This window comes from Phasianus colchicus, chromosome 3 (assembly GCF_987193195.1).
Source record: "Phasianus colchicus chromosome 3, bPhaCol1.hap1.1, whole genome shotgun sequence".
NCBI lineage: Eukaryota > Metazoa > Chordata > Aves > Galliformes > Phasianidae > Phasianus > Phasianus colchicus.
The window spans coordinates 42,055,875-42,078,252 of NC_143438.1; positions in this window are offsets into that span (position 1 = coordinate 42,055,875).

Below are 22,378 nucleotides of genomic sequence, written 5' to 3' on the forward strand. Positions count from 1 at the left end.
ATTGATATCAGATGTTTAAAATGTTTCAAGAGAAGGTGCTTTAAAGGACTGTGATTGTGAATTGTGATTGTGAATAAAAATTCCCCAGTGGCAGCATATTTTTTACATGTTTCTCTTTGAACGATAAGGTTCTTGAGCAAACTACATTTAAAGTATGCTTTCCATCATTTAATTGAGTTTTGATTTAAGCACCTGACTTGCGCAGGTCAGGATGCCAGCTCCTAGCTTGAGGTTGAGAAGATTGCAGGTCAAGTCTAAAAGTTATAGGATGAGACTGCAGATGTGAAACAGCACCAGGAGACCTGGAGACTCAGGGACATGCAGCACTGCCAGTGGAGCAGTACACATTTCCTGGTTATGTCCTGGTGATGGCAAGAAGGGGACTTTGCCAGATGCATAGGCCCTACCTACTGCTCAGCTTCCTTCTTGATGACTGGAGTGAACGACCAGCTTTTGCCTATAATATGTCCTTTTCAACCTTCAAGTCAGGAAAAGAAGCACACTGTTTTTTATTTCATTGTATAGTAAGGTTTGGCACAGAGGTGACAATCCTGCTTTATCTTTCATTTTGCTGAGCTGTGAGACTGCAGAATAAATCTATACAACAGAATCATAAAAAAAAATTAAGAGTCTCTGTGAGTTAAAAAACATGGTATCAATTTTCTTATTTTCCATATTTTGCACTCTTGTTAAATTCTAACAAAGCTTTCTGATTATTTTTCAGGTTTCTGCTTGCTAATCTGCATCTGTGTTTCAGTGGTAATGCCATAGCTGGGAGACAATTTACTACACCACAGTTAGGGGTTAGCACATAACAATCATTTTAACTTCTGAACTGCAACAAAGTTCTTCTAACAGTTTTGCTAACACTTGTTTAAAAAAAGTTTTCCTTTTTTTTTTTTTTTTCCTTCCCCATTGACCACAGAGGTTTAAATGCATATTATCTGCTGCCAAAGGATATACATAATGAAATGTGATGCAATGTGATCTGCTTCTAGGTGCTTCACTTGCCTTTTTTTCTTTTTTCTTTCTTTCTTTCTTTTTTTTTTTTCCAAATTTTCTCCTTTTTTTTTTTCCTTTTATTTTCTTTTTTAGAAATGCATAGTACATTATGTTGAGAGTAGATATGTTTACGTATTCCAACAGGGAGGCAAGAAAATCATTATAATTGTTTATCTTTAGCAACATTTGAACCATAAAAGCAAGTATGCAAAATGTTTAGTTTACTTACTATTTACTCCTTTTTTCTTACCTGTGTGTAAGTTGACTCTACTTCAGATCTGATAGTTGTCTTGTCGTAATTAAAACAAAGGGTTTTTACTTTGTTCAGTTACAGCAAAGATACAGTCTTTACCTTCATTCTTTGGCAACAGACTGATTATTGTAAAAACTATATGTTAGTATTACATCCTTTTTTGTTATTTAGTACAATGGGACAAAAGAAAGAAGGCATTATTTTTTGTAGTTAAGACATGAGTTCTGAATTTCTGAAGCTTTTAAGCCTTAAATTTTTATTTCATGACAATGCTTTCAACACATCCATTAATTTTTAGTGTGTTAATGTTATTGCATAACCAGAAACTCAATACTTTCCAAAATGTAAGGTTTGCACTTCATCTTCATGATTGTCTTTAACTATCCACTAATAATGAATAAGAAGTTCTGAGATTACCAAATAAAAGCTGCTTTAAAAGTTATGAAACTCTTCTTATTGTCACTTACAATGTCAAATCAACCTGTGATTTGCAGTAATGTAACATTAATCTTATTCCTAGACTCCTACATGCTCCCCCTCTGCTCCTACAGCATGGCTGTCCAATGTTCTGACTGGCCTGGGATGTACTGAGTAAACAAGAATTAACTAGAGCTGAAGAGAAATAAAGTTAATGTATACAAGTAACAAAACTTATTTTTAGTGTATTTTTTATTAAAGCAAAAAAAACAGAGTAAGAAAAACATAAAACTTGTGGGATGTGACCAAATTTTTCTTTAAATTGAATGTCTGATTGCAATTCTCTACATTCCATTTGAAAATTCCCAGGTAAAGTATTTATGTTGTGTCATGGTTTTGGTTTTTTTAAATTTGATTTTCAATATTCCACATCAAAACATCATGTACTGGAATTAAAGTGTTAATGCTCTAATTCTATGTACCTGAAAATAGAGCCTCAAATATACAAAATAAATAAATAAATAAATAAATAGTACAAATTAAAAAAAAAATTGAAATCTTGAAACCTATTCTCAAATTTCCTTATCAAAAGAGAAAGTACAACTGCATATTTTTCACTGTTCGCAGGACTCCCTTTAGCCAATGTATCAAAATGCATGAAATTATTTGCCACAATTTGAGCTTGCCATTAATTTAGTTTCATTTCAAATGCTGTTATGTTTAAAACATAGCACAGATAAGGTCAGATAAGGTCATATTTAGCTTGAAGACACATGTTTAACTCATTTAAATAAGCAGTCAAATCCACCAAAAATGCTAAATCTGTGAGCCATTTGCCATCTTCATTCTTGCACAGTTTTTCCTTTTGATTCCATAAGGGACTTGATTTCACTTTTCAAATCATAAATTCTTTTTTGCCTTTTACCCTGACTTAGCCACTTTCCTTCAGAAAAGTAAATGATGACCCAGTTATCAGCATCCATACTTTTAACTAATTCCTAGAATTTGTGATGATTGAGTTTCTTCAACTTTACAAAATTCACAGCTTGATGATGTTTTGCACGACGTTACAAATTTTAAAGCTTTTGCACATAAATTTTCTTGATGTCTGATATGTCTGATACAGTGATATTTTATCTAACGTGAGTTGCCAGTGGTAATTGCATCATATTCTATTAATTTTATAAGTCTTTTTTTTTTTACCAACCACTACTGGAGCATCATCAGTAGCTGTGCCAGATATGTTGACAGAGGTTAAAGAAAATCACTTTAATATATTTTTTCACAGTTTTGTACAAATCAAGAGATTTAATTGTCTCTCTCAATTACACCAAAGAAGCCATTTCTTCAATGACATTATAATCGTTATCAATATCTCTAACGAAAGTGGCAAGTTGAGCTGTACCTGCAGCATCACTACTTTCATCTATTGCCAAAGTATAAAATTTGAAATAAGCAGCTTTATTCTCCAAATTTTATGATAGATTTTCCTATTTGTTCAGTTCAACTGACTATAGTCTGCTGACACAAACTGATTTTATAAAATTCCATTTTTTTTTGTCAGGACACATTGTGTCTGTCATGTTTTCCATACATAACTTCACCATTAGTAAATGGTTTTGATCTTTTTGTATGCAGATTTTCTTCCAGTTAACTAACAGAGACCATTTGAGTTTTAACATTTTTTAAAAGATTTTGTTGAGGTAGCAGACTTTTTTCAGTTTCACTGTAATGTTTTTACAAACCATTCCTCTACATGCACTGAATTTGGCAGTGTTTCTGTATATAACAAATTTTCAAATGATGATCTTTGACACAATTTCATTGCAAATTAAGTATATCGTGTTATATTATTTGTCTGTACTGCACTGCACCCACCCTCTGCATCAGAGGTGGGCACAGACCACAGTGCAGCTGTTCCAGGCCTCATGCAGCCCATGGGCAATGGGCTGGACATGCCCATGACCTACAGTTTCTCAAAGCTAAGCACAATCTAATCATATTCAACTCTTTGTCCTTGAGTTCAAACACTAGTTATAATTTTACTATTGTTTCAACACAGTCCTCCTTCAGTTGGTTGAGAAACTAAAATGGTCTGCTTACATATTCTGGGAACTTCCTTTTCAAAGAGAGATTATTTTCTTATTTTTAAGAGTCAACATTATTTTTCAGGGTTTTGTTTGTTTGTTTGTTTGTTTGTTTGTTTGTTTGTTTTTAATATATAGATTACTTTCTAAAGATCTGTGTCTTACTTTAACCACCTTCACAATACATTTATTGTCAGAATGTCAAAAGAGAAAGTGGAACTGTTAACCTAAAAGTGCAACAATTTTCCATCAAATTATAGTACAAGCCAGCTTTGTGAAGTCAACCCCATCATAAATTAATAACATGCTAAAGAAAATATCAGAATGAATGATCTATTTTCACAGTGAAAGGCAGTTCTGAGCAAGTTTCTTTAATGATGTTTAGAGGTTCTCTAATAAATAACATATCACTAAATAATGCAGAGAACAGATTAAAACTGAGGGGATAGAGTTCATTGTTTAGGCTTGTCAGTTACCATTATCTTGAAAGAGGTGCAAAAATCTATCATGATACTGAATGGTTAGGCAATAAAATGGCAGATGGATATGGGCAAATACAATTAATTCATAGTAACATTCACAGAAGAATGCTGTGGCAGTCTCAAATTTCCATTCAGGAAAAGGATCTTGAAATTTTGTGGATAGCAATGAATGTACTCCTATCTTGGGTGTTCAGTCAGTTCTACTTATTAAAAAACAAACAAACAAACAAACAAACGGTAAAAGAGAACTAGAGGATATGCAATATGCAGACAAAAAAAAAAAAAAAAAAAGAAAAAGAAAAATTAGAAGTACTTCATTTGTAAAACAGTAGAAAATATCAAATAATGACATTTTCTATTTTCTCTAAGTGCAAGATGTAGAAAACACCCATAGAAACAAGAAGTACTTGTAAACAAATTAAAGTAAATATTTTTCACATAAATATCTTGCTCATTCTGGGAAAATAATTTTCAACTTATTTTGCTTATTTATGAAGGACTGTTTCTGAATGGCATGGAGGTTCATCAAGGTCCATCATCAGTCATGAGCATTATACTTGGTAGTCAGAATTGAACATCCAGTTCATAAACTAGTAAACTGGAAAAGCTTTAAAGAAATGCTAGTTGGAGAATCATTATATTCTTGTTTTGTTCATCAGCTCCATCTACACACATTCCTTCCTGCAGGAACACAATCTAGCCATGATGGTGATGGCTACCATTACACATGAATCTGACCTAGCTTGGCAATCTTTATTTATTTTAATCTTATCCTACACAAGTTGAAAGACTGGGACAAAAAGAGAGAGAGAGAGAGAAACAGAGAGAGAAATGGAGAGAGAAACGGAGAGAGAGATGCCACAATCCGCTATCATCAAGCTCTACCAAAAGAATGAGGGCTTAACCTTCCCAAATGAGTGCTGCACTTGTATGTAAGACCTGATTGTTAAATATTCATATACACCTTACTTTTAAATTTTTTTAAAAATTTGCTTCCTTCCAGAGAGCATCAGATTTTTCTCTACTTTGGATTCAGAAAATTTCAAAAACAGTGAGTTAAGATCACATGGAGCCCATCAAGCTGTAATGCTTGGCTTCAGACCATTTTGACTCAGAGGCTCATGAAAGCTAACACAGGCCACAGATGAACTACATAGCAAGTAAAATAGAAAATTGATGTAAAATTATATATCTGCATTTATTGGATTTGAACTCAGAAAGGAACACTTCCAGCCGAAGAGACTGTAACAATCAGATAGCACATGAAATCTGGTTAACTCCATGTGGCAGAAAAAGGGAAGAATTACTTGTATGTCCAGATTGGAGCATCTTAGATACATGCTGTTTCCAAAATTGCTCCTTGCCTTATATTAAAAGAAAGTTTTAGAAATTATGTTCATGATTTACAGTAATACTACACTGTAGGGATATTATTCACTTCTAAGGTGTCCTTGAAAAAAATGTAATCATCATTCTGCATATGGTTTTTTGGATTAACATTTTGTGCCAAGTATTGTGTGCTGGTAATTTATTTATATTTTTCCCATTCTGAATTTGTGGTTTTCTGTAGTGGTGGAGGTTATTTATGCTCTGCTGCTTGCTGAAGAGATTTCATCATGCAGAAAAAATTATGTGGGTTCCTCAAATGAGATTGGGTTTATGCCCTACATTGGCAGCTAATTCTTGAATTAGGCTGATTAAATTGTATTTCATCAAATAAAATACCTTCAGGACAAAATAGGGCTGTAATCACTAAGAATGCAAAACAAAAAGTGCCTAGAGCATTCATCTGATAAACAGGCAACTAATCGGCAGCTACAATTAGGAAGTTTATAAAATCTATTTCAAAAGTTTTAATTAAAATGAACTCCATGCTTTGTAGATTAAAATGATATTTATATATATATATATTTATATTATCATAGGATTACGTAAAAGAATAAAACTTCAGAGCACATAGGATGCTAATGAATGGACACATTTTGAAATCAAATGAAAAAAGCAAAAAAAAGAGAGAGAGAGAGAAATATGGATGTTACATTCACAGGTTATTAACTGAGTTAGACATCAGCTTCACATAGTTTCACACATCAAGGACATACTGATTCACAAAGTTAGGTCCTATAAAAAACCAAAAAAGCTATGTTAATGTTTAAGTGTGTATAAGAACTAATATTTTGTGATGAAAAAAAAAAAAAGCTCTTGAAAGCTTATTCTAGATATTTTATCAAATCTCTTTTTGTGTTTATAGGATTTTGATCTCCTTCCTGTGTCTGCTTTGTCTTTTACAATGAAAATATTAATCAACAGTTGCCTCACAGGAATGAACTGATTTGCAACTGTCTATTCAGAGTTTTATAGATATCTCCTTGTTTTCCCACTGTTTTAACTGTAACTCTTAGATGATGGATTTTGTTTAGTAGTAGCTAGAGCCACTGAGAATTTCTAAATTTCCTCCTCCACTCTGTCCTATGATAGAAAAGCTGTAACAGTAACATTAATTAAATTCTGTTGTTCATATGACAGCTTAAAATAGATATCAAGTAGAATGTGCTAGGATAACAAGTACAAAATGCTGGGACAGCTGAGCAAGTAGAACGTGGGATAGCTGAAATTTACTCAACTAAAACTAGATTATAAAGGACTGTTTCATTGCCTATAAAACCTTTATTAATTCTGCTCTAAGAGATCTAGACATCTAAAACTCTTCAGCAAAATAAAAACAATTTGAGGATAATTAAAGAGAAAACATACACTCCTGATTTCTCACACTGATATATATTCAATAACCTTGGTTTAAAAAAAATATATATATAAATATATATATAAAATATTCAAAATAGATTTCTCATTTATAATTTCTTAGTGTTCTGTCCATATTGGAAAACAGTCATGTATTATAAAACTGTTCTGAAAATACCCACCATAGCAAATGCCCTTCCTGCAAACCTTTCCATGGCAGAGTTTACTGATGCACTTTTTCTCCTGCTTCATTTCTAAGCAGTATTTTAAATCTGCTTTTATTACCAAATAATTTTGCTCATTTCTGATAACCAGGAATCCCATTTTGAAACCATAAAAACTGCTCATATTTCCTGCACAGTTATCTTCATTCTGCAGTCCATCTACTCTAAAAAGGATACAATAGGAAATATCAAAGAAATTCTATGGGGAATCAGAATAACATGTTCAAAGGATGAGAATTCTGACTTGTAGAAAGCAAACTCTACAATCCTTGACATCTCCTGCTCCTTTTGTTTTACAGATGCTTGGGGACCTACATCTTGGAGAAAAAAAAATAAAAAATAAAAAATAAAAAATTTTTCTTTGTGGAGAAAAAAGTTTTCCTTTCCAGTGTAAAATTTCTTTTCATTTTAAATGTGTTGAGATATTTCCTATGATAACAATGCAAAAGTAATCTAGCTAAGCCTATCTAGTGCAGTTGTGCTGCTTACACTTTTACTGGATCTAAGTAAACTCTGGCGTTATTAAATTATTTCAAGCAAGACTGAATGTAATTTCTCACTTCATGTTTGGAAACAGGTGAGAGTGAAATATGTTACTTCTTAGGAATGCTTTCCTAAAATGAAGACTCAAAAAATTAGTAAAAATATGGTATTGCAGAGCAATTTCAATCTGATCAGAAGATCACTATAGACTAAATTACTTAGAGGGATTCACACAATAGCTTTGACTCAGCTGAATTGTCATTATGTAGATCAAGATTTTGCCTGCACCATTCTGTGTGTTTTCATTTCTGATCAAAATGTGGCAGAGAGAGATTAATTTACATGCCTCAGACCTTTATTCTCTGTGTGCAGCCCTGAACTCTGAGATGAAGTTGTTCCTGTACCCAGAATGTTATATTGACTCTGGCTGAACATCATGGGCTGAATTAATGACCTTAAGTTCAAGCTCAGGTGCTGGTGGCAGGGAGCATTAGCTTAGGGTTTGAGATGCCCCTGCTGATAGGAACAGTAATATGTGCAAGCCAGAGAGGGTTTCTCACCTGACAATGAAGAGCCCTGCCCTACCCATCAGGATTGCTAGCAGGGGAAGCTGGCATAGCTTGTTCTGTTTGTTGTAACTGACTGATGTAATAAAAATGGCAAAACATGAAAATCCTGCTCATAAAGGGCTCCCTTTCCTACAGTGTATGGTTTGCAAGAAAAGCTAGGTATAAACCTTGCCTTCAAAATATCATCCTGCAGGTCAGTCAAAATGTGAATAGGTACTGTAGGAAACAAATGAGACAGAATTTAGCATTAGTTACAGCAATTTTTCTCAGATGTTCGCAGCTTGAAGCTTCTTCTTTTCTGTAAGAGAAGGCTTTAGTCATCAGTAATTCATGCTGGACACCCATTGTGTCATCATCTATTGAAAATCTTTCTTTTTTTTTTATACTCACAAATACATTTTAAAATATACTGGATATTGAAATAGAAAGAACAGATTAATCCTTCTTATGTGGCTTTCAAAAGGAATGTATTTTGTACACTGAGAAAGAGAATGAATTAATTCACATGTTCAAATTTCATGTCCTCAAAACTACAGAGATGCCAAATTTAACCTTTTTTCTGCTGAGACACTTATCTTTTCCTTCTTGATTTGTATCTACAGTTAGTCTATCAAGTTAGTCTATCAAGTTAAAAAATGTAGGACACTGAAAAAAAAAACATTCATCATCCATAAGAAAAATTATTTTAAAAACTGTGTTACAGACTACATTTGAATGTGATTATGAATTTACCTTCCTTTGACTTCTGTTATCTATCTTCTTTTATACGTCTCAGGAATAAAAGCTGTAGCAGTCAGCAAAACTACAAAAGGAAAAAAAATTGACAAAAAGTTATACAGTTAAATGTGCTGCTAGAAAGCAGACAATTTGAAGTTGACATTGCCTTCACAATGTCTTCAAGGGTCAAAAAGTGTAAATTCACTCCGTGTGTGTATATGCACTGCATAACATGCAATACACAGGGACTTTCATTAACAAATGTAATTGCTAACTTAGCAATCTGTCTCCTTTAGATAACTATAATGCAACAGTGGGCTAATAATAATACGTGTGAGAATGACTCTAGGCTGAATTGGCTTTTTCTCTGCAAGGTACTGTTGTCAGTATGGTTCAAATATCAGAATAGAGCAAATCCCTAAGATGTTTTGATTTGTTGAAAATCTCCTGAGAACAGTATGAATTGTTTTTATCTATTAGTACTATAAAATAATTTGAGGGATGGCATTCTGCTTTCCACCCTCTGCCAGCATCCTCTAGGGAGCAACCATCCAGGGCATATTTAACTACAGTGGATTGCAGGTGATATGTATTTAATTCAATTGGCAGGGCATTGGCCTGTGTAGAGTATTGCACAACTTTATCTTCTATAGTTTATCACCAATAGGAGGTGTGTGGTAATTCTTTTCAGTTATCTTGTGCCTTAAGAATAAGTGCTGTTAAATAATTAGATCGCACGTAGTTCTGTCTTATAGGCACTGGCACATAGCATGTTTCTATCAAGTGCGCATTATCAGTAGGAATGCAAGGAAAATCAATATCAGTTCAGACTTTGGTGTCTTCTTTGGATGCAACAGCTTAAGATAAATCTTCCAAAAATGACCTTTCTGAGATAACCTCAGTCAATGATTCAAGATGTAGCAAGATAAATCATCAAACAGATGATTCCAAACACTAACTGTTTTGCTCACAGGTAGCAATGAGTTAGAAATGGGATTTGGTCTATTCTTGGTATTAATTCCTTTCAATTTCATTGTGTGAAATATTATTGATGCTACAAAGAAAGAGCTTTTGATAAATACAGTAAAAAAAGCTTAAATCAATAGTTATCTTACAGAAAGATACCTGGAATAATAGAATATAGAGAATCATTTGTCCCTTAGTGATGTGAGAATTCTGTTCTCCATCATTCAGAATATAACAAAAATACCAGTGGCAGCTGCCTCTGACACTTTAGATGCCAGATGACTCATACTGATCTGGAATGTTTCTATTGAGAATTTATTCGTACATTTGCTGGAAGGAGTGCATGTAACCATGCCACTGATGGTTGGAAGTGGGGTAGCAAAAAATTAAAAATTACTCTGGACTGCATAACATGGAGTGTGCGTCATTCTGGGGGGACATTACTAAATGGGCTATGTACTTACTTGCCCATCCCATCCATTTTTCCTTCTATTTCTTTGTAAGTCTGCTTTTGTAGAGAAAAAAATCCAGTGTTATTATTATTTTTTTCTGATAGAGAACTGTAACCCACTCAAACTTGAATGATGTGCTATTCTCTGTTCATGACAACAAGCAGCAAGGATAAAAATATCAAAATAACTTTTATTCACTATATTTTAGAAACATCACTAGCAATGCCATGATAGCAGACAGTAACTCACAATTTTTGATGGCAAATAGACATTTTATTAACATCTTTTTTTTCTTTGGATGTGTATAGAGGGAATGTTTGGTTTGGGTTGCTCATCTGTGTATCCTGGTGTTGTATTTTTTTTAATAAAAATGATACAGACAAACTAGCAGGGCATGAGGGTTGAACTGTACTCCTTCTCAGTATTTATTTCAAGTATTGAGAAAGCCATGTATATATGTGCAGGTATGTGTATGTCTCCTTCATTGTCTTCATTTATTTGTTTGTTTCTTCCATCAAATAGTCAGGAGGTTAGCAAGGGAAATTAGGAAGATCACACATCAATGAACAACAACCCTCAGATAACAAAACACTATCCTAATGCTTGAGTGTGGCTCTGGAAATCTCGCTTTATGACAACACAGGAGGCAAATGAGGAGCCAATTCTCAAAAGCATTGTCATGATATGAAGGTAAGACGCTTCTTTTGAATTCTTGCATTTTCTAAACTCAATATTCTAGTCCACTTTACTGCTTAAAAATTCACAACATTATGAACTGAATAAAGATGCAGATGAGTTGTTCTCATTTTTGTAGAGTCAAGAAAAAAATATATATTTTTTATTTATTAGTAAACTACCTAATGGTTATTATTTGATCTTTACTTCAAAATTGAATAAGGTTCATATGCTTTTGGGGGATATTTTTTACATTACGTGGAATGTATTTTACAGTTATTGTTCTTGATTATCCTCTACTGAGATTATTTTGAAAGTATAGGTTTACTTGTTTATGTCTGAAAATGAATAGAAAAAACTTTAAAATACCACGGAATGAAGAAAGGATAGGGAATCTTTCTCCACATGACCTCAGCAAATGATCTCACAGGCATAACACTCCAGGTGACTTCGATAATCATCATGCATCTGTACTTTCTAATTAATGTAACATATTTTAAATAATTAAAAAAATGCATTTTATATGCATGAATATTCAGTTAATTTTTAATAACCAAATATCTGTTGGATTTAACAATCTTAAAAACGCTGGAAAACAATGAACTTCGTGTGAGCAAAAAGCTCAGCAAACTCAATCAGTTTGTAATGTTGAGTAAATGTGTATGGACACATTGTATTCCATTGAATGCAAACAGTGTCTTTAAATCAATTTATAACTTGTGTCTTCTGAACTAGGGCAGCCCCATGAATTCCATACTCTAAATGTATGTGTGTGTATATATATAAAACCCAGTGTTTTGAAGTATAAACTGATATTCAATTGACCTTTTGGTCAATGAATCCACACACTGGGTTTATGCCTTAAGCACCTTACCTGAGGTTTCTGCTTTTTCTACTGTACTGACCCTAAAAGAGAAAGGACATCATCAGCATCATGTAGCAAGCTCTGAATCAAATAGACATCATTATATTCCTTCTTGTGACAGAAAGCAAAGATCACTCTATGCTTAAATGATTTGATAAGGCTTGAACCTTTAGCTAAATGATGTGAGAAGATTATCTAGGATTTGCTTTGTGAGAGAACATTGTCTAATGAGTAGGTTATTGAATTAATCACAGTTGCATTTAGTACTGAAAACAGATTTAAACTGTGAGTTACTCAGATAATACAGCAGAGAATCCCACTGCTAACTCAAAGAAATATATAGGTGACTTTAATAGTCAAATATTTCCTGATAGGATGTTAACTGGGAAAAATGATTTCTTTCACTGCAGGAAAAAAAAAAAAAAAAAAAAAAAAAAAAAAGCTGTTAAGGACCATTAAAAGTTTCTACTATTTCATCATTGTAAAATTGGTTGAGCTTGGTATTACAATGACAAAATATTTTCCCCTCACAAACCTCCATTCACAAGTGGTAGCTTATATAAGGAAATTTTGGAAGATCTAAAAGATGCTAAACTTAATTTTAAATTATTTATGAATTCACTTCTGCAGCTGCCGTTAAAATAACATGCATGAGCAAGTGCTATAAGTGTATGATCAGACTGCTTATATTGGCAGGTGATGCTCAGATAGAAACACAAGCCTGAAGGCACATTGTATCCATATTCTATATTCCACTATGAGGCCCTGTGTAAGCCATTCAAAGCAGTAATTTGAATGTCACTAGTATGCTGCATGAAGATTTAACCTACATTCATATATATAAGTGACAGTTATTTCTGGGCTGCCTTATTATAAGCACAGGTGGCTTATATAGAACAGAAATAGAAGGAAAAATCATATTTTCCCATTTTTTATTTAGATTACTTGTCTTGAAACATTTACATACAACTTATTGTTTGTGTCTTCACCTATGGTTTTGTGTATGGCTGTGCTGAAAACACACAAACCAGTTATTTTCCTCTGATATTTGAGAGATCACAAAAGAGTGTTGATGGTATATGTAAACCTGAAAAATATACACAGAATGTTACAGGGTTAAACGGTATGGTAGCCTTATTTCTAAAATTGGTTTGTCCCATTCTTCAATGCTAGATAGTGAGCTAAGCCCCAATGCCAGATCATATTGAAAAACAGCAGTTACTATTTTCGAGCTTATGAAAAAGAAAAAAAAAACAAATACAACATCAAGCTAACACAAAACCACTAGTACTGTGAATTTATTTTCTCTTATTTCTATCAATATTCTCTCATTTTAAAAAATAAGACCAAACAAAAGTCATTTTCCAGTAATTTCTTTAGTCACATCATTTATTCCATTTAAAAACAGATATAAAACACATTTCAGTGTATTTATTTGCCAATTATTCTGGAGTGCAGTTAAAGAAATAATGAGGCATAGTCTCACTGAAAGCAGTGTGTATTTACAGCAATAACAGAAAAATACTCTGATTTTGAAAGATTTCCTCCCACAACACTTCCTTTCCATGTATTCTAATGGGTGGCATCCTGAAGATAAACAAATTTAATCTTTTCAGGACTGAAGAAATACGAAAAAGTCTGACTTTTGAGAAGGAATTCAACTAGACATCAGGAATTGTCCAAGAAGAGCAACAGGGTCAAGTATCATCAGTATCATCATAGAGACTCAGACACATCTTTGCCAGCAGACTTTTCTCCTTTCAGCTGATAGCACTAACATAGGTGTTTGAGCAGTCAGTTCCCAGGGATCCCATTCAACATAGGAAGACAGCTATGCTACATCTTTTGTAAGTTTGCTAGCATTTTAAATGGTAGGGTTTAAGAGTTGAATATACAATATCCCAGGACCTGTTTTAAATCTGAACCATTCAACATTGTTCCAACTCTACTGTCCTGAAGGTTTAATGTCTGCATGAGTGGGAACATAGATACTGTGGAAGTCATTTATTTTAGGTCTTGGGACATTTCTTTGTCATGACACAGTAATTCCCTTCTAATTAAGATTCTCAAACAGCCTAAAAACTGAATTTATATCTTAAAAATTAAATTTAAAATTTGGGCATCTGAAATATTTCATGCCATTTCAGTTTCATAAGTTTTTTTCAAGTAGACTTGCACATTTGAAAATGCTGAGATATAACTAATGTGGAGAATTCTGCTGTCTTCCACTCCCCATAGAATTTATCAAGTTTTATGAAGTTTTAATAGGTATCTACAGAATTGCTCTTAAAAAAATAATAATATATATATATATATATATGTATATACAGAATTAACTAGAGGATAATTTTCTTTTCTAAGTTTTTAAACCCAAGCTTATAGATTTCTGTAATATTTGGAAGACATATAATTTCCTAGTACATTTCAAAGGTAGTAAAAAGGAAATATCAAAATTATCTCTTTCTATTAAATTTTGTACTTCTTCCTCATAAAAATAAAATTATTGCATCCAAATTAATTTTTAAGAAAGAAGCTTTCTGAAGGATCACTAATATTAACCAAAGCCCTAAGGATGAAGTGCACCAAGCCATAAGGAATAAAAGTAGTCTTGCATTAAGAAGACTGCCCTGGAGAAAAGATGAATTAATCTGATTCACTCTGAATTAGTCAAATTTGAGTGTTTGTTGAATTGGGAAAAAATGTAGCAGATTGTATATTTGTGCATACAGTATTCCTCCTACATGAAAAAAAGAAGGTATGAACAGGTGTACATATTTCCTGAAACACAGTGTTAGCTTCCCTGGTCTGAAGATACTGAAAAGGAAGGGTGACATTTGGGATTTTTTTGACCACCAAATAGAAACTGCTCATGACAAGAATGTTCTTAATTCTCAGGTCCCTTCTTGTACACTGCATGCATTAGAAATATCTGAAGTACTGCTATGTGAAGGTTAACATCTACTTTTTTAATATAGTGTGCTAAGAATAGCAAGTTAATTGGTCCCTGGAGCACAAAGGATTAAAGTTCACAAAGTCATAGTTCGTGAGAGTGAAGCCGTGAGCAACTCTCTCCAAGATTCTCCTTTATGGGAGGCATGTAAATCAACATTCTGCACAAATAGATTTGTTTCAGCTTGGAGTTATCTTAACATGAATCATTTTTGGTTTAGTAAATGTGAAATGAAAACGGCAAAACAAACAGAAAGTGGAAAATTCTGATGGTAAAAATTTAATAGGAGACATTTTGGTATGATAAAGATAATAATTTTCTAAGCATTGGAATAATCCGCCTAAGAAAACTAGGAACAGTCTATCAACCACTATACATTTAGAGAAGACAGACCACTCAACTCCTGTGAGCATTCTGGGAGGGGGAACAAGTTAGTTCACTTCTCAACATGCTCCACAGCACAATTTTCTATAATCCTGAGCCAAAGAACAGTAACGCAACATTGCTTTTGCTGGTGCTTAACTTTCATTAGAAACAAATCTGGAAGGGTGCTTGTGGAGATATTTACTGGAGCAATACATTCTATAAGGCACTATCATGGACTCAAGTTCTTTATTCAATACTAGGTTCCTGACAGAATAATTAAATTATGAGAGAACTTAGAAGAAAATGCAGGTATGAAACATGGCAAAGATAAGGCACAATAAGGAATAAGGAAAAGGAAAAAATGTTTATTTATTTATTTTCATTTTAAACACTCTTATGGCAGTGATTGTTTCCTAATGTGAGTCTAGACGGTAATTTCTTCCATGTTGACTGTTTCACCTTGGATCATAACATAAACATTTTTTACCCTAATCTGATAACTAGGTTGCAAATGGCTAAAATATGTTAGTTTGAGGAGTCTGAAATGTATGAACAAAGCTTGGAGTATTAATGATCCACTATACATTCCATTCTCTGTTCATTGAACCATCATGAGGAAAAGCAAAAGTATCCTATCCTATTAGATGTCAATTCTTATTTTATTTTAATAAGCAAGAGATACTTCTGCATTATTGAGAGAGGGTAGCTATGTGGGGCTCACTTCATTTCCTGCAATTTTTATTTTCTCCTATTTGACAAAAACACATACATGCATTTTGTTAATATGGTAAAGTTTTCTTCTTTATCCTCCAGAGCGTCTTATTTGTGAATGTGTTCCAATAAAGAAGAGAACCTATTCTCTCTGGCTTTGTCTAGAAAATGTTTCCTCTGATCATATTTCTCCCACTACTCTACTCATTTTTTTCAAAATAAGAGAACTACTTACATGTACATTTTCTTCAATTGTCATATTCTTTACTTCATATTCAATATAATGCACATTTTCTGTAAAATATTTCAATTGTTTTGCTTTTTGTGCGTTTATTTGGGTCTCTTGCCTTTGTATATAATGGAAATGAAGATTGCTACATGATTCTTCATGATATTTTTAGAGTGATGTTTCCATTTATTTTTCCACTTCCAGACATAAATGACAGATGCCGTAAACTGACAGATTATTAAAAGAACAAACAACAAACTTCATAAATACTTGAGGAAATGTAAAGAGCAGGATAGAGGGAAACTGATCTGACAGTAGCAACTAGTAGCATATTTTTTAAAGTATTAGTGGAGGATCAGATAAGATATAACTGAATCACAACATTTGCTGTCATTCCAGACAACAGCAAAACTTCCTTTCTCTACATTCTTCCAGCTCACTTCCTTTGGTGAGATTTCTCATGAGTTCTGCTTCATATACATTTCTCTAATAAAATTTAAAGTGATAAAAAATCTGTCTTTCCCACTAATAAGCTTTTTTGTGTGTGTGTTTGTGTGAAAACATGCTAGGAAACAAAAGTGGATATCTTCTTACCTTTTCTAAAAATATGTTCCTGTGCTTACCCAATTCCATCTCTTTACAACAGATTTTCTTCACTAGCTAGTACTCTGAGGTTGAAAGTCTTTCATGGTTTTGTAGTTCATATATGGTTCTTCATCACAGAATAAGCTATAGGACTTTATTTTAATGATGTAAAATGCAGTTCAATAAGAACACTTCCCTGGAAAACTTTTGGGAAGGACACAAAAGAAGGACATCTTCTGCTTTAGATATCTGAAGTTATCAATTTCTTCATGAGTTTGAAGAGACACCCAAAGACCAAGAAAGTCCAGTCCTGTTCATTCCAGCTGTCAATGCTATGATTTGGATTGAGTGAAACAACTTCTAGTAGAAGTTTCAGACTATTATAGAAAGTCTTCTGGTGCTTCATAAAATGAATGTTTCCAATGCAGTATCTGAACAGGCATTTCTATCATCCATTATTAATATTCTCTCTGGTTGAGAAGGTAGCACAGCTTGGCCATTCAATCTTTTTGTTACATGCTGAGACTTCTAGCCAGGGTGAAAATTCATATCAGTGATGAAGATGGCCTTGGTGCTGTTCATGACAGTGTCAAGCAGAAATAGACTAAGATGACAGGTTATTTAATATAGCCTCCTGCTTAGCCATCTGATACACTTGCTATTGATACAATTACAGTATGACTTTTGTAGGTTAGAGTCACTTTAGACAACTTCTGAGACATAAAGCTTGCCTTTGTATTAGTTTGCATCTTCTGTAACTATTCATGCATAAAATTGAAAGCCTTTCTCCCAGTCCAACAGGTAATTTCAGGTTTGGCTTTGGGGGAATTTTTGTGTTTGTTTGTTTTTGTTTCTATTTTTTTTTTTTTTTTAATATTAAAAGAAGCATTTGAATGGCTTCCTCAGAGTACCCCAGTGCAGTTACTTTAAAAGTAAATTGTAAAACTTCAAATATTCTTACTACCTCACCAGTAAAGATAAAGGAAAGTGAGGAAGTAACCCTTCCTTTAGGTCTTTGAGTTTAGCTTATCTCCTGTTCAGTTCAGAGAAATCCTTTGCATCCAGTCAATTTTTCAAGAGGTTTCAGGAAATACAAAATCTTTTTTTTTTCCTTTTTTTTGAGGAAACATGCTATTCTTCCCCTTTTGTGCCTTCATCCACTTCTTGTGATAAGTACTACAGAAACAAGGAGGAAAAGAAAAAAGTAGTTTTACCCAGGAAAAGTGAGTGTTCTTGGCTGAGATGTTATTCTGTGCTCGCTAGATGAGCAGGTGAGTAGAATGTCAAGCAGAAAAAGTGATGCTGAGTGCTGTGTTATGTATAGGTGACAGTGAAATGGCAAGTGTGAGAGGTGGGCCAGGGAGAAAAGTTTATGTCAAGAAAGAAAAAAACAGTATGGAGAGAAAATGAAATAATAATAGCAAAATAATAATAAAACAGTATGAAAAAGTGAACTGCAAGACTTAGGTTATTACTAATTGTAGAAAAGAGTACCATGTGCATTTCACTTTATAGTACAATCATTTCTCCCATGGCCATTCTTCTCTTTCCCAACATCCTGGCCTTCCTTAACTGTGAAGGGCAAGGAAAGAGTGGATAGAGAGGGAGTATGTGAATCACCTGATAACTAGATATGCAGAGGTCAAACAGTATGACAGTGACAATGAAACTTATGCAGAGCTTAGTTTAGAGATATTTTTATCTAATTTGCATAATGGTAAAGAAATTTTAGTGTCATCTTCTAGCTGATTATCTCTGTTGTTCCTATGTTTCAGGTAAAAGATGTATGTCAGCTTAGTGAGTCAAACTTACTGTCATTTTAAACATTTTTTTCCTATAAATTACAAATTTTCTTGGTACATAGAATAATTTTGCAGATTTTTAGCTTCTATTGCGTCTGAGAAACATTAACATCATGCCTTAGACTTGTCCAGATCTTCTTCGCTTCCTCTTCAAGAATACTAAAAGCTAGTATAAATGTTACTTGTAGATCCATGGATATATTAACTACTATCTTCTCTTACCTAACATATCTGATGATTGTTATAGCTACACTCAAGATTGTTACTGGCAAGAGGAAACTGTCACATGGAGCTAAGAATTTACTGCAAATCTAATTAAAATTTTAATCATAATCAAAACACAACAGCTATTATTAGTCTAGTTGTGACAGTACTATCACTTACAGTCCAGATTAATGTAGAAAAGTATCATTAGCTTAAAATTGTTAAAAAATAATTTCTCTCAGTCCCTCTCCCATTTCTCTGCTGCAGTGCTCACCCTTCCAGTGTCCCTCTGTGCCCTAAGGCTGACAATTTTAGTCTTTCTCAAGAAGAATGGCGTGCTTTGGAGGGGGCTGCTGGTGCCAAGATGGAGGTAACAACTAATTATCAGCATCTTGAGAACCTTACACAGAGACTAGGATGACAAGAGCTTACTCAGTCTTGGGTCACTTTCAAACCTCCTTTTATCACAGCTCACTCTCTTCCTATCCCTTCCCAGCTGTCATTGCTATAAAGGGCTGCTGTCTGTTATCCACTGATTGCCCACCCCTGACAGACTGGTGTTGTACTGAAGATCACAGGGCAAAATTAAAACAGGATACCCCATAGGCACTATTCCTCTCAGCAGCTGCTAAACCAAATGAAACACAGCTGAGGCCACAGCAAGCCCAGATGAGCCTGGAGACCCTGTGATAACAGGGCAGTGCAGAGCCTGCAACCTGTTATTAGCCAAGGCAAAATCATATTTACTGAGTTACACTGTGATCCCTTGATCAAATTTTGCTTGAGTGAGAATTGGTCAGTGCAAAACACAACTGTGGCAAGTTCCGTGTAGTGAGACAGCCATGTCAGCACTTCTCCTGGTGAGTCAGAAAGAACATAGAAAAATAGCTGGGATTTGTGCAGTTATTGAATATTTTCTTGCAGCTCCCCCAGTAAAGCTGACTAAAAATGTAGGTTAGTAGTTTTGCTGATGATGACATTTTGGTCCTTGGGATTTTCTTGGGTGCACAGTTTTTTCCCCTGTATTATGTCTGATAAGATAGAACAAAAGATATCTAAGACAGAGGTCATGCTCTTCCAAATTGCAACAGTTAATGCAAACCATCAGCCTGCAGCTGTTAGTGTTAGCATTGCATTGGCAGAACAAATCTTCACATAATGTATGGAGTATCATGAGAGCTTTAGAAGAGAGCCAGCTGAGAATTTAAACTTATTTTATTTGTCAATAAATATTTTTTTCATCTAAAATACTAGATTAATATTATTATAGGACATTGTTTGTAAGCATAATTATTTCTTTGAAAATTAAGAAGCTGATTTCAAAAGTTATTTGGTAATTAATTTAAATTTCCCTAATAAATAGTTAACATTAAATTGAGTCCTCCTTTGTTGTTATTGTTTGTGTTTGGTTTTTGATTTTGTTTTTCTTGTTGTTTCTTTTTCTTTAAGAAAGTATTGGGAGATGCCTTTCAATGACAAATATGTTTCTTGAGATTTGTAAAAACAGGTGATGAATTTCTTTCCTGTTTCCTAATTTACAAGATAGCACTTTTCTGACTTTTGTCCTATAATGTTTCTACACTCTGTGGCTGTGACAAAAGCATGAAAAATTCAGACAAACTTACTGAAATTGTTAATAAAAAGTGTTTTATCATTGAAAATCAGTATGCATCAGAGGATTAAAAAAAAAAAGACAAACTTTGTGACACCTGAACGGTTGGAGATGCTTCACCTACATGACTGTTTACCTCAGGAGTGGTAAACAATAACAACAATAATAACAATACCTGGTTGCAATACTCCATAGGTAAAATAGGTAATCAAATCCCCTTTTAGCTGCTGAGTAAAGAAGAGAGGGGCTTTTTAGTCTGGGACTGTAGAAAATCTCAGACTGATTCTTCTTGGATTCAAAAATGACATTCCTTCACTTCTTTAACTGCCCCTCTGTAAAAAAAAAAAAAATACTCTTCTCAAATGTTGTTTGTTTTTCACCTGTAATAAAAACTTTAGTCCTTTTGAGACCTATGATAAGATGTTATGAATGATATTTCCACAGAAATGTGATCTATTGCAGTAGTTGGATGACTATGTCTAGAAGGCATGTGAAACATAAGCAAAGTGTTTGAAAACCATATCTTATGAAAACCAGGATTAATACGTGTGTTGCTAAGTCTTTCAGGATATTAATTGAGTCTGTTAGGCTGTACAAGAAAAAATTCCTTTCCAAGACATGGTGCAGGCAACGTTTTCAGAAATTGTAAAACAGGGATGGTAACATGAAGTATTTTGCATCCAGTTGTGATATGCACAGATAAAAGCTAAAAGTTATGCTAACATCTTAAACAAAGAGAAGAATTACATGAAAGTAAAAGCACTGCACCATAAAACAATATATAACCATAACCAGTTAATTATAGTAGATTCTTCTGCAGCATGATACAGAGAGAGGCTCAAAACTGCAATGGAGCATACCAACAACCATGACATAAAAGGAATCAGAAGAACAAATTAAGAGGGTTGTTTATAAACTGAGTAAATTAGATCTGTTAGATTTAACAGATCATAGTGAGTCTTCCATATTGACTCATACCCCCTAATACCTGCTTTATTTCATCTAGGTTTAAAAAAAAAAAATTGTATAAAACTCATTCTCTGCATTTTTATATGCTAAGATTTTGATCTTATTTTGCATTTGCTAAAACAGCTTTTTGATCCTGATTTTCATTTCAGACAGAAGTCTGTTCACAGAAAAATTATTTTCCTTTTGCAGGTTAACTTAATGTTCCCTAGGGTGTTCAATTCTTATTTGCGCACTTGAAGAGAGATCTGTGAACCTGATTGAAGCATTTCATACACAAGCAACTGCTTCCCAATAAGCTAGAAAACTGAAAATGAAGTGATTTTGCTAAAATTTATTTATATATGTCTAAAATTGGTTAATACTTTGTCTGACTCTGAAGTGGTCCTAAGCTTTTTCTAAATTTGAGACACCATTATCAATTACAAGCTGTGTGGTGGGGTTTTTTGTTTGTTTGTTTTTTTCCTTTAAGAGTAGAGTGTATTCTCTCTAGAATAAATGGGAAAAATTTAAATGGAGTATTCTCCAAGGCATTAATAGTAATAGTAGTAAGTTTCCAGCATCAATCTTTTCAAAAGTTTAACTGCATTTATTAGTATGTTGCTACAGTCATTTAAGATTTGTGAAAACCACTAGTACAACTACTTTTAATTGTAAAATAATCCAGAATGTAAAAAAATGACAAAAACTACTCACTCTAATCAATGTTATCTTCACTTATTTTAATAAACATATAAGGAAACAATCAGGCACCATAACATACAGTTCCATCCAGAAAGGATACTCATTTCATTTTATTACATTATAACTTTCTTAAATAGTATTTCCAGAAGTTTGGTTTGACTAAAATAATCATGTAACTGCCTATAGTTTCCCAATCCTGGATCAGTATTTTAATGTATAAATTGAAGAAGTGTCACTTTTAATAATATTCCATAGCAGTCACACTACCCAATATTTTACCACAGAGAAATAAATAATGAGCAGTTCTTTGTGAAGATCCTTACTCTCAGATAATC